Genomic DNA, 13,950 nt, shown 5'->3' with positions numbered 1-13,950 from the left:
ATGGAAACTGCTGGAACTTTCTCATTTAAAGCCAACTATTACTTCAAGTAAGATTTTTTTAACACAAATCAAAAAGAAAAAACAGGCCCATGTCTGCAAATGCTCTGTGCACAACAGTCCAACTGATAATATAAGCAAAATAGACATTGTAGGGTGTGACCCAGGAATGTCTTAATATCAACTGACAAGAGACAAAGAAGGGGCACACTGGAATTACAGAGATCTCATGAGCCCACTATGTACATTTGCATTATGGGGTGCCCCAAAGTCACTGTCACAATGGTCATCAATATAAACACAAAAACATGTATGCATTTTGTGCAAGGATATATATACACACCAAAAATTATGTTATGAAGATCTGTGCCTGGGAGCTGGTCACCAGCAAAGGTGAAAACAGGTTTTCCATCATATAAGAAATGTTCATCTGTCTGGTTGTTTACAGGTTTGTGCTAGTCTATTTGTGGGTCTAAGACAACAGTCTGACATCCTTCACCAGGAAGTAAACAGACAGCAAGTTTGCTTCATGAAAGAGAGGTCTAGACTTGGCTGAAATGTTGAAGAGAATTTAGGGCAAAATAAGTTAATCTCCTATCTAAAGAAGCTTTAATCGCTAGCAAGTGCAGTATGATTCTGTGGTACGTGTAACCATTTGTACCCAACAGCTTTACTTACTATCACTTGAATTTATCTTTGATGATAAACTTGTTTTCACTATATATATATATATATATCTAAAGTGCTGTGTGTTAAGATAAGTGGTGATCTTGAACTGAATCTTACAATTTGATATGTTCTGTTCCTTGAGAATTTCAGGCATGACAATTCTGTAAGTGTTCATGGATAAGGGGCTGAACACTACAGAGAACACTTTGAAGACTTGGGGGTTGGCAGGTGGCAAGCACAACCCTTCAGAGACAGCGAGCAAGAGTGCAAGTTTGGTTGTTAGTGCTTGGGTTGCTGGGGCTTGCGGTGTTAGGGAGCTGACTCATGGTAGACACATCCTAAAGGCTGGTGGTGGAGATGGGGCTGCCCAACTCTCCATAGCCCTGGAGAGCACCACAAGTTTAACTTACCAGTGCTTTATTACTGTCCCCCATATTGAGCTTTTTTTAGCATGCCAATGTCATGTATTTTGTCTTGCTAATGAAGTTACTGAAACTTTGTTTTGGCGTATAAAAGTTCTTTGGTGACTCCTAAAAGTAAACCTACAACTATGTACCTTTCCATGGAAGCAGAAATAGGAACTCTCAACTAGAGATATAAAGGTTAACTGGTTAACCTTTAATGGGTGAGGCTTACTGGTTCTGGTTAACCAGTAGGGGCGGGAGTAACTCCTTGCCTGCCTCTGTCAGGAGCTACTCTAGCCCTGTTGGGCTCCCTGGAGCAGCCCCTGTCTGTAGCTGGCCCAGACAGCTCCCCCTACCACACTGGCTGCCAGCCCTGTGTAGAGCCCTCAGCAAAGGCTCCCCAGAAGCAGGGCCGGCAGCAGCCCCTGTACCTGCATCCAGGTAGCATTTGTTTGGTCTTTTTAGTCAAAATATTCAAGTTTAAGTCAATAGGAGCTGCAGGTGCTCAGAATCTTTGACAATCTAATTGCTTCTATATAGATGCTGAAGATATGTGGATTCCAGGGTCTGAATCTCAGCACCTAGGTTTAAACCTTTTGGCCTTTGTACTTTTATCTTTGTGAAATACTATATGTCAGATACATAAACCAGTAACAGAAACACAGCATGGGGTGTACTTCTTTTTTCTCACTTGCAGCTCTAAGCCCTAAGGTATGCTATTTTCTCCCTTTTATTGAGTCACTAATACAAAAGCATCTGGAATGAATGCACTGTTCCTATTAATTACATGATTTTCCATTTGTTCGTATAATTCCTGATTACACAAGACATCTTTTTAAACAATAGAAATTTGCAACAAATATCGAGCTTTAGATTGTTCTGTAAGATAGCCATTCATTCCCAGTTGTATCCTGGTAATGATTTTAACTGACGAGCAATCATCTGTATGGATATCAGATAAGGTTAATAGCTTTAAGGAAAACATAACAAATTAAGCAAAAACTAGGGATACCGTTATACAGTAGGTGTAGAAAATGTAGAGAATGCATTACAAAATTAATGTAAAACAGCAGTTGAAATGGAAAATATGTACCTCAAGGGAAATTATTGGAGCATCAATGGTAACTTGATCAAATGTATTAACTTTATAAAGACAAAAGGCCAAATCTGGGTCCTACTGGACACAATGGCACTTTGTCATTGACACTACCATATTGTGAGATTTGTGAATAATGCCAAATGTTTCTGTAGCTCTGGAATTATTACTTTACAGAGATTTTTGAAAGTGATAAATGTTCTTTAACTAGAATCCCATGGAAACTAATAACATGTAGGCACCAATATGATTTTGTGGTATATGAACTTTCCACAAGATGGCAGTCTGTGCACAAAAATAATTACACTTCTGCTCCAATTACTGTTCTGGGTATATGAACTATACTAATAATTTCAGGCTGTAAACACTCGTTTTTATCATTTTGATATTTGATGTTTATAGTTAATATTTAGTTATAACAGACTAAATACACTTTCTCAGAGGATGGACATGAAACTATGATGTCCACTATGGTTGCCTGTGCGTTTCTGAAACAGCATTAAAATGTTTACAAGTGAACTTTTCTATCAGTACTCTACTCTATGGATACTGCAGTGTTAGAATAGAATAATATAACAATGAACCAACACTTGCTATATAGCTGGTAGTCTACAGACAGGCTTCATGATTTTCATCTGTCCTGAAGTTTTACAATATTAGAAAGCTTGGCTTTAAAATCAAAATCCAGAAAGCTGAATTGCCATAATCTGTTTGACTGAAAAATATGACCTTAAAGTCTGGGTCTTAAAATATTTATCTCTATCATGTAAGCTGTATGATAACATTTTAAAAAATATATAAAGTATAAATGAACATTTTTGTTTCTGTATGACCCTGGATTTACAGCTGTTAATACTACATCACAAATCTAGTGGTTAGAGCAGGAATGTAGGAGAAGAGACTATTTGCAGCTCTGCTTCTGTCCTTTAAACCTCTCTACTTCAGGGTATCATTCTTTAAGATTATGCAGAGCCCAACCATTCTCCTACTGAAGACAACAGGAACAGAAGCAGGTTCACAATAATAAATACCTACTTTACAGGACATAATTATTGCTTTGAGATCCTCAATGAAATGATGATATTAAAATTACAAAGTATTATTTCAACAATAAAAGCAACTGGCATGGTGCTATTTTCAGATCTTGCTTTTGCATTTATTCCTTCTGACTAAATCTAGAGAGAGACTTAATGGTACATTTACAATGGGGCCAGGAGCTATTTATCCTGGATGGTCTGAGAAAGTATGTAACACTGAATACTATAGTGCCTCTTGTACCAGGACATGTTAATTACTTGTGCTGAATCCTTTTCACAGAAAACAACACTTCTGAGCAAGTGCTAGTACTCAGGCTGCTCCTAGTCTTCAAAATAACATTATGAACATATTTACCTATATGCAGCAAGGATAGGCGAGTTTTAGATTAATAACGCGTTAGCTGCTTAGCATAATGAGGAAAAGGATAATCTTACAGTTAAGAAATTGGAACTGGGCTCAAGATATGTGTTTACTTCCCAGCTCTGACATGCACTTCATGTATTTACTTTGGGCAAGTCTCAAGGGGGCACAATTTCAGGAATCTAAGAGCTACAGTTGGGACCATATATTTTTTAAAGTGGGTCAGGACTTATTTTGGCTAAGTTATTTTGAGAATCAAGTCTTGATTGTTAAGTGCTGAGCTTTTAAGAAAATCTGGCTACTTTTGAGGGACTTCAAGTTCTCATTTGTAATTGCAGATATCAAAACTTCTGTACCCCACAAGAGCATTGTGAAGCTAAAATTGTTAACTGTGAGTCTTTCAGTTACTGCAGTTACTATGGGGATGTGGACCATACCATTACCTAAATGGAAAGATAATGAATGTATATATTGTTAACAAGTCAGAACTCAAGACTGCAGTCATGCTATTTTGTAATAACATTATTTTGATCATTATTGTTTCGTGACAAAAACTGACACAACACCATCAACTATTTGATCATTTGAACATTCCAAGTGACCACAAACATCCTCATTCACCAGACATTGGCCCATGGTAACCCCCCGTTGCACTGCCCTAAATACCAGAAGTGGCTTAAAACTGCTGTAGGGAATGAGGGATCTAGCTGTATTATTTTAATGAATATCACATGCTTTCAGTTTACCTGTTAGAAATTATCCTGCTTGACTGCAAGGAGTTAAATCAAAGGAGGCCATGAGAGGGAAAGCAAACAGGAAACGAAACAATGACAAAGATAAAGTATCTCCAAATAGAATACCCAGAGTCCTTAAGGAAACAGTGGGGGAGCTATTTAGTTGAGAAATGCCCACCTGCTTGACTCCAAACAGGCAAGGAGATTAATTTCTTCCAGCCCTACTGTAGGATCAAGAGGGCACTAAATCATTGAAAACCATGGCATGGAACAGAAGAACATGTGAATGGACAAGAGCTTCGAGGGAGAACTGAGTGAGTCTAAATTAGCTATTACTACTCATGAAAAATCTTGGAGTCATTGTGATACTTCTCTGAAAATATCTGCTCAAATGTGCAGTGGCAGTCAAAAATGCTAACAATTTTAGGAACCATTAAGAAAGGGATAGATAATATGACAAGAAATATAATGCTACTATATAAATTCACGGTATGCCCTCACCTTGAATACTGCATGCAGTTCTGGTCACCCCATCTCAAAAAAAGATATATTAGAATTGGAAAAGGTACAGAAAAGGGCAACAAAAATGATTGAGGTTATGAAACAGATTCCGTATGAGGCGAGATTAAAAAGACTGGGACTTTTCATCTTAAAAAAGAGATGACTAACAGGGGATATGTTAGAGGTCTATAAAATGGTGACTGGAGTGGAGAAAGTGAATAAGGAAGTGTTTTTTACTTGTTAGCATAACACAGTCACCCAGTAAAGTGAATAGAAAGCAAAGTTTAAAAAACAAGCAAAACTATATTTTCAGACAATGGACAGTTGACGTGTTGAACTCATTGTCAGGGGATCTTGCAAAGGCCAGAATAATAATGGAGTTTAAAAAAGAGTGGCATACATTCATGAAGGATAGGTGCATCAATGGCTATTAGCCAAAATGGCCAATGATGCAACCCCATGATCTGGGTGGCCCTAGACTCTGATTGCCAGAAGCTGGGAGAGGACAACAGGGTATAGATCTCTTGAGGATAGCCTGTTCCATTCATTCCCTCTGAAACACCTGGCATCAGCCACTGCTGGGCTAGCTGTCCCTTTGGTCTGACCTAGTTTGGCTGTACTTATGTTATGTTTCTCTCAGGCCAGAGTTGGAGGTTGCTGGACACTACCAAAACTTTCAGGGAAAGGAAAAGTTTAGATGAAACCAGATATGTTTGGAATAAGACTTTTTATGTCACTTTAACTGATCACGTGCTCACAGAGGAAACTTTCTTACAGCACCAACTGCCATTGGGCTTGTCATGACAATAAAGTTGGAAACAGGGGTGTCCCGCCTCAGAATCCAGTTAGAGGGGTACACCTGTTGAGTTATATTCAAATAGAGGTGAAGATAGTTAAATCTGTTATCTGGGGTGCACTGGTCATCCTATAACCATGACTGGATGGTGGGAATAGGTGTTGTAGCCTCATGAGCCAATCTAAATTAGTAGTTGAATGCTGGAAAAATGGCACACTGAGGGAGAGAGATCATAGGTACAATCTGCTCCTGTTTTGCTCTAAGGGGGAAACTGAGGATTTGTTAGATGTGAAGGAATTCATAGTTGGCTCTATGCCACCCTTTCTGAACTCCATTCCCCACCAGGATAAGTGGTGTGATTAAAGCAATGTATGCGCCCACAACAATGTTGAGTAGCATGCAGGCTGCTCTAACTTGTTCCTCAATCCCGGTGCACAGAAATGTGGCAGAATCAAGAGGAAGAAAAAGGTGACTAGCCTGGGTACCCCCTGAAGATCTGACCCATAAACTGAGAAGAAATCTCTAATTCTCTGACTCCGATAGAAAAATGAAACACTAAAATACGGGCCTTACTGTTCAGAATTAAAAATAAAGGATTGCTTATCAAACTTGTGTTATAAAACAAATAATTTAACTGCCCTTCAGCAGTACATTTTTGACCTCAGAGTATATAATATTGGGCAAATGGATCTTTACTTGATGTAATTTAGCATAGCTTTGTGGAAGTCAATGGAGTATCACTGAGTCATGTCCACGAGGATCTGGCTCTGGATTTTTTTTATAGATGTAAATCTGTAATAAGGTGACATCTACATTGATAAAATGAGACACTAAATACATTTTATTATTGCACTGAACACTGTTTAGGTTTCTGTAATACTGTTCTAGAACAATTTTACACTGGCTGTATGGTTCTGATGAGTGCTGTAATTCTGAAAGTTAGATTAAAAGAAAAATGAAATCTTTCAAGGTCTTCTGCATATTTTTAATAAGGAAATTGTTCAACTGAACCTAATCAGTCTTTAACCTTGCATTTATCTCTATTTCCAGCGCAGAAGAAAATGAGGAGAGAAGTATTAGTATCCTTTTACAAATCCTAAATTACAATGCAACACCTACAGATATTCCCAAGAAAGCTAGATAAATATCATGAATTCATGAAGCTCAGTGCTATTATAGTTAACACTAAATAAGTTAGCTATGATGAATCACTTACGGTATATGACAAATGGTACCCAAACAAATACATATATTTTGATTTGGTTTAGGTTTAGGGAAAGGTAGATAGAGTTCCCCCAGACCAGGGGTGGGCAATAATTTTTGATAGAGGACCACTCCCAGAATTTGGTTTGAGGTCGAGGGCTGCACTCTTCCATTATATTAATGGAGGAAGTGTGTCTGTGTGTATGTGTGTGTGTGTGGCGGGGGGGGGGGGGGGGAGGACTGGGATGGAGGTTGGGTGAAGAAGGAAGCTTGGGGTAAGGGATTGGAATGTGAGATCTAGGAAGGAGTTTGGGTGAAGGAAGGGATTGTGACCTGGGGCAATGGACTGGGGTGAGGAGAGGGTGCAGGGTCTGGGAGGGGAGTGTGATCTTAGGTAGGGGGTGCAAGGGTTTGGGTTGTGATCTGGGACAGGAGATTGGGGTGCAGGGTTTGGGAGGGGTATGAGTGCAGGAGAGGATTCTGGCCCGAGGGAGGGGTGTAGGAGAAGGGAGTGTAGAGCCTGGGAGGTGGTTGTGACCTGGGGCAGGAGTACAGGAAGGGGTGCAGGGATTTGGGTTGTGTGAGGGACAGCAGATTGGGGTGTTAGGTCTGAGAGGATGCAGTATCTGGGAAAGTATATGGGAGTTGGAGCAGGGGTGTAGCTAGTTTGGGTTATATGGGGCAGGGTGGAGAAGGGGGGAGGAAGAGGATTGTGAGAGGGAGGAACTGGGGTGCCACCCTCTCTCTATTATTTTGACATAAGGTCGAGATGGAGAACTTCTTACTCTGACTCCCGTAACCCTCATTTTATGATGAATAAGAGAAATCGAAGGAAGAGTGACAGCACCAAAAGCCAAATTAAGCTATTGTGACTTAAGCTATACAATTCATGTAGCTGAAGTTGTGTAGCTTAATTCAACTTTAGCTCTGCTGTGTAGACGTACCCCTTATATCCTATGATAAAGATCAATAAATGAGGAGTTCACTGAACCTGACCTTTTACGGAAAGAGTATGCAAAATCATCCTCCACTTATTGAAAAGTAATTGCTTTCAAAATCACATTAGCAACTGAATGGATCTTAAAAGTTGTGGTGACTAGCGAATTTCAGATTTTATATGTTTATGTTACCTGTAAAAATCAAACATTCATTACAGAAATGGCAGACTTGATCTTTCATAACACAAAGGTAGGTCTGCAAATGGACAGATAACAAGCCTAATGAAATAAGCTAGAAAGATGCAAGAGAGCTAAAAAAGGACCAGATATGGAGAGAAAGGATATATTTGCAAGTGGAAGGAGAACACTTTTAGTAATCTTTTAAAATGTCAGTGTCTTCCTTGAGCACAATGTGATATTTGGGTTATTAGGGTAGAGAAAAATATTTCATTTTAGTGTGAGAATCTGGAAGTGATCATCTTTGCTTGGAGTCATGCTTCAGGCAATGCAGTGTCTCATTCTTATACAAAACTATCCGTGTTCACATTTTTTGAAACAAAATATTCATCAGTGGCAGGAAACTATCAGCTTCACTAGCTCATTCTCTAACCCATACATGTGTTTGATATGAGAGATACATATTCTATATCTACACATTGTACGTGCACACACAAAAATTTCCCAAACTGAATATAATATGATTGTTTCTCCCATAGATTTTTCACAGCCTGTTTGTTCAGTGATTTTAAAAAGATAGCAACATGAAAAAATCTGTGGGAAGTTGAGAACATTCCAAAAACAGGGGGAAATAAGTGGATAAACATTCTACAGATAAATTATGTAAAAACATCTCCATGTGTGACACTTGCCATTTTAAAAATACAGGCAGTCCCCGGGTTACGTACAAGATAGGGACTGTAGGTTTGTTCTTAAGTTGAATTTGTATGTAAGTCGGAACTGGCGTCCAGATTCAGCCGCTGTTGAAACTGACCAGTGGCTGACTACAGGAAGACCAGGGAGACCGCCCCCAGCAGACCAGGGAGAAGCAGGCGGCGGGACGCGCCGCAGTCCCGCCCGCCCGCGTCCTCCATGTCTTTGCTCCGCGTCTCCCTGGTCTGCTGAGGGCTCCCACCCAGCAGACCAGGGAAACGCGGAGCAGCTTTTCTCGCCACGGAGGATGCGGGCGGCGGGACCGCAGCGCGTCTGGGCGGTCCCGCCGCCCGCGTCCTCCGCGGCGAGAAAAGCCCCGTTCGTATGTAGGGATCCAACATAAGTCGGCTCCACGTAACTCGGGGACTGCCTGAATCACAAAATGTTTTAACTTCAAGGCTCACATTAAAGTCAACAGGAGCTGCACAGATCAATTCTTGCTTCAGCTTCTTGTACATCTGTGGATTCTGAATGAAAGAGGTAAGGTGTATGAGGAAATATCTTCTACTGTACCAACTTTTCACAGTTAGAGACCAGCTTTGCAGCTTACATCGAGCTCTTCTTCAGGCCTGAGAAATGTACTCAGAGCATCACAGCTAAATTCAAGGCAGAACAGATTGTTTAGCATAAGTAATGATCAGATTATGCTAAACAGTCTATTCCTCTTTGTATTTAGCTGTAATACTCTGAGTACATTTCTCAGACCTGAAGAAGAGTTTTGTGTAAGGTGTAAAGGTTGTCTTCAGTAGAAAATATTACCTCATCCACCTTTTATCTCTAATATCTTGGAACCAACATGGCTTTAGTTCTGCACACAGCAATGGAAGGTTTTGAATTAAGACTTTAAAAATGGCTAGAGTAAAACTTTTTGCAGCAAACTAATTAGCTTTCAAACTAGGTGAGATTTACATAAAACCACTCATGTCCAAATCTAATCCCAACTCCCCTCAACTTGTGCGCATTTATGAGTTCAAAGAATTCTGTCAGAACCTTACTGTCTCAGACTCCAGTTGTACAATTTGGTTTTCCCAAGCAAAAGGCGGGGGGGGGGGGGGACCCATGAAGTTTAATAAGAACACTTCTCCAAGCTTATAACTGAAACTTGAGTAAATAAACTAATTTTTTGGACTAAGTCCTAGGACCTCTTCAAAACTGTCCAGAAAATTAGTGAGAGAACCAGTTATGTACAATGTAACAATGCTGGTGTTTTGGTTAAGCTATATAGTCTATTGTTATAGGCTCTAAAAATGGAATTCAAATGTCCGTCAGCATTCAGTACGGTCAGCCTACACATACATCATACAGCAGGTGTAAGATGAATGAGTAACAAAGGAGTTGTGACTATCAGAGGGCACTGCCTGAACCACTGCCCAGGGCATCAGCATAGGTCTAATGCTGGTCCTGAACCCAAGAGCCAAGCCCACCTGAGAGAAATGTAGGATTATAAAGTTTGTTACCACTAGCTCTGATGTGTTTTCAGACTCTTTGATTTGCCCAGGATGTAAATGGAACTGATAAAACATTATGTAGTATAATGTGACAGCAAGACTGCCTGTGTGGCATACAAAACCAAGTCTGTGCATAAGGGATAATTGATGTGTTACTGCTACACTTTACAATTTAGTTCTTCCCATGCATGGGGAGATTTGCTAGGAATTAGTCTATTCCATCTTCTTAATGAGACTTACCTATTACCTCAGATAATGTATCTATTCACTTTAACAAGCCAGACTGCCTATCCAGTGTAAGGATGGTTCTACAGAAACTAGACAAAGGAGCTTACTAATAATTTTTAAAAGCTAGACTATCTTTCATGGCACTCGTGTGACTAGCAACATGTGGCTAATTATATACAATGTAATTAATATACAAGTAATAGATTAGATTTGAGTTGTAGGTTTAAGTGGCAAATTATAAATAGGATTACACCAGAGGAGTACAAAACTAGATTTATGTATCACTGGTGTGTGTATGCATGTGTGTGAGGCATATAAGTAAGAAAACACATAACTTACAGGATTCAGTTCTGTAAGTTATGTAGTCTGGCCATAGAAGGCTTCCGGGCTGAAAAAGGCTGCTATGACTAGGTGATGGAGGCTGTGTCTAGACTACACCTCTCTGTCGACAAAGAGATGTAGATTAGGCATGTCGAAATTGCTAATGAAGCGGGGATTTAAATATCCCGTGCTTCATTAGCATAAACATGGCCGCTGCTTTTTTTCTGACACGGAGCTTTTTCGAAAAAGAAAAAAACAGCTGTCTAGATGTGGATCTGTCGAAAATAAACCCTTTTTTTTGGCAGATCCTGTAGTTCTCAAAAATGAGGTTTACAGGCTCTGTTGAAAGAGTTTATTTTTCAGATCCTTGTCTAGACTGCCATTTTTTTCAAAAAAGCTCTGTGTTGAAAAAAAGCAGCGGCCATGTTGTCAAAAAAGGGTTTATTTTTGACAGATCCATGTCTAGACTGCCTTTTTTTTTTCGAAAAAGCTCCGTGTCAAAAAAAAGCAGTGGCTATGTTTATGCTAATGAAGCGTGGGGTATTTAAATCCCTGCTTCATTAGCAATTTCGACGTGCTTGATTTGCAATCTAGACGTAGCCTGAGAGATAAACCTTTACCAATAAAGTATAAGATTACTGTAAAAAGATGTGTATGTGTATGATCTGTAAACTCTCCAGCAGATTGACTAGAAAATATGCTATAATGTACCAGTTCATACCACAAAATGCCCAGTAGTATCATTCAGGGATTCCATAATAACCTACAATTGCTGTGGTAGCTCACTGACGTACATGCTAATGAATAAGTGGAACTAAGGGAGTAGTTTATGAGAAATGGGGCACTCCATAATTCATAGCATTTGGAAGTGGAAATATAAAGTAAATAGCCTTATACGTATGTGGTATAAGCATAAAACAGATTGGTCAACCTGTAAGTTGGATGGGAATGAATGGGGAGATGCCAGACTGACAACTGTAGGTGATGACAACAAAGATTATTCTGAGGAAGATGATGAGTAAAACTCCAGGGTCCCCTAGCTGAAGATATGAAGTGTAAGTGAGGTTAGAGGGCTAAATGCTTTGCATTCTCTATCTGCTATTGTATTTCAGTGATTGTGGGACTGTTTATCTGTTTACTGAATTTGTTAATAAAGGGATTTTTTGGTAAATTGTTATTGTTTCTCATGTGCTTCTAGGGCCTCTTAGTTTAATGATTCCAATATTCTTGATGCTGTAGTCATCCAAAGACCAAACTTTTGTTGAATACCGCTGTCAAAAAGATGATAAATGATCAATGCACCAATCCACCAATAAAGTTACAGGAAGAAGAAGGATGAATTAAAATGGCATTCAAACTCTGCTAATTACTTGCCGTTATCAAAATTAATAACTATCTTATTCCACTGCTGAAGAGCCATGAACTACTTTGTGCATTAGGAATAAGAGCTTTAAGCATCAAAATGTTTATTCGGCTGGATGGTATTACTGTGGATTTCAATAACAGAGAAGTGGCTTGATAGAAATTAAGTGCTATCCAGTCTTGATAACCTGCAGAAAGACTATTCTGTCACTACGAGAGATATAGGTAGCTTTTAACCTGAATTTTTTTCTCCCTAACTTTGCATAATCATTTCTGTTGGCTCCTTCTAAATCTTAATGAATAATCACCATAAAAAATATTGAGACTCTCAGTGTTTGGGACTAAGAACAATGCAATGCAGTACAATCCAGAGTTGGCTATTTAGTTCACTTCCAGGAAAAACTGGACAGCTCAGGTAGCTGCTTGAATCATGATATGGAGACTTTCACTTTCACAGATAACCCTTTCAAATCTAGCCTCGGTTGATATTGTTCAAGATTGCTACTATCTGAGGGAATTTGATGCTCTCTGTGAAATGGGTGGGTCATCTCAGGCGAGCTCCTAGCAGATACATATACATCAAATAAAGTCAATTATCATAAGTGGTCCCTTTGTTGGAACACTGAGCACAGAGGCCAATGACTAAGTGAGCATTGAAAATAGTTACTTTCCCTTAGTCTTGGTTCAGCCAGATCAGATTTCAGACTTACTCTGAGAGCCATATGAAGAAACTTGTGCTGCTGAGCCCTACACTTTCCCTATCCTGTGGTTAAGCACAAGACTTTACTCTCCAGGGGTTTCAGTCTAAGACCTTTAACTGGTGTAAGTTGTCATAGCTCCATGGAAGCAACTGTAACTATGGGTAATTCACAGCAATTGAAGATCTTCCCCCTTGAATAAGTTTACTTAATACTTCCTTATTCCAAACGCACATACACTCCACATCTATCACTTCATGTTACAATGCCCCACGAGTTACATTTAAGGTTTAAGCAAAAACATGTTACAGACACTGAAGATGGCAAGTGTTTAAAATGAAAGTATTCCTATACGCTTTTGAAACTAGATAATTAGAAAAATCTTGATACAGCAAGGATACACCGAATATATATTTTTTAAATTCTAGAAATAATTGTCAATAATTTTGTCTTTTCCTGGCAAAGTTTACTTGTTTGCCTTAACCTCTCATAAGGATGTTTGTTTTCTATCTTGCATTGGATAACTTTATTATTGTTATTGTCTCTCATGAAATTCAGTGGCTTTATTATGTTTTATTAAACATAAACCACACTTTGGGCCAATATCAATATTTAGTTTCCCATGGCTGGCACCCCCCTAATAGACAGGAAACAAGATGGATATGTAATTCCTGCTAAATAACAATTTTCTAGTCCACTCAGGAAAATGGGATATGCGAGGAACATAAGTCTGTGTAGTACTGAAAGCATACACTGTTTATATCCTGAGGATGTATTACAGCTTGGCCAGCTAGATCTCTAATTACAGGAGAACATCCTGAAGTGAGTATTCTGACTAGCCAGACAGGCCAACAAGAGACCCACTTGTCTCCATTGTCACAACTTCTTTCTGATATTCCTATTCAGCTGAGGTTAATATCTCCCTTAACTGTGTAATTTTGACCCTTCAAAACTCAGGGCGATTACCTGGCTCAGCTTTTCCTATAACAACTGAACTTTTTCTCCCATTTCCTCCTGACTACCAGAATATATAGATAATTAAGCACTTTCTTGCACAAGCTCCCAAGAAACCTCAGGGTTCCATTTTCAACATATTTATACAATGCCATGTCATAGCAGAGTTTTATATCCTCTTAGCTCCAGCAGAAAAGAATATCCATTTTATGATGTGTAACAGGATGGCCTTGAGTGCAAACTGTATCCATTCACTTTATCCCAGCTATCATA

At 39.2% G+C, this 13,950-nt stretch overlaps 1 protein-coding gene across 1 annotated transcript in view; it reads right to left on the bottom strand.

The window, feature by feature from the left end:
* GRID2 (glutamate ionotropic receptor delta type subunit 2) overlaps nt 1-13,950 on the bottom strand; it is a 1,112,728-nt gene that overhangs the window by 8,652 nt on the left and 1,090,126 nt on the right. The window lies entirely within an intron of this gene.

The sequence above is a fragment of the Pelodiscus sinensis genome, chromosome 5 (genome assembly GCF_049634645.1).
Source record: "Pelodiscus sinensis isolate JC-2024 chromosome 5, ASM4963464v1, whole genome shotgun sequence".
Taxonomy (NCBI): Eukaryota; Metazoa; Chordata; order Testudines; family Trionychidae; genus Pelodiscus; species Pelodiscus sinensis.
The sequence above is the reverse complement of the archived record's forward strand: the minus strand, read 5'-3'. Positions and strand labels throughout refer to the sequence as shown.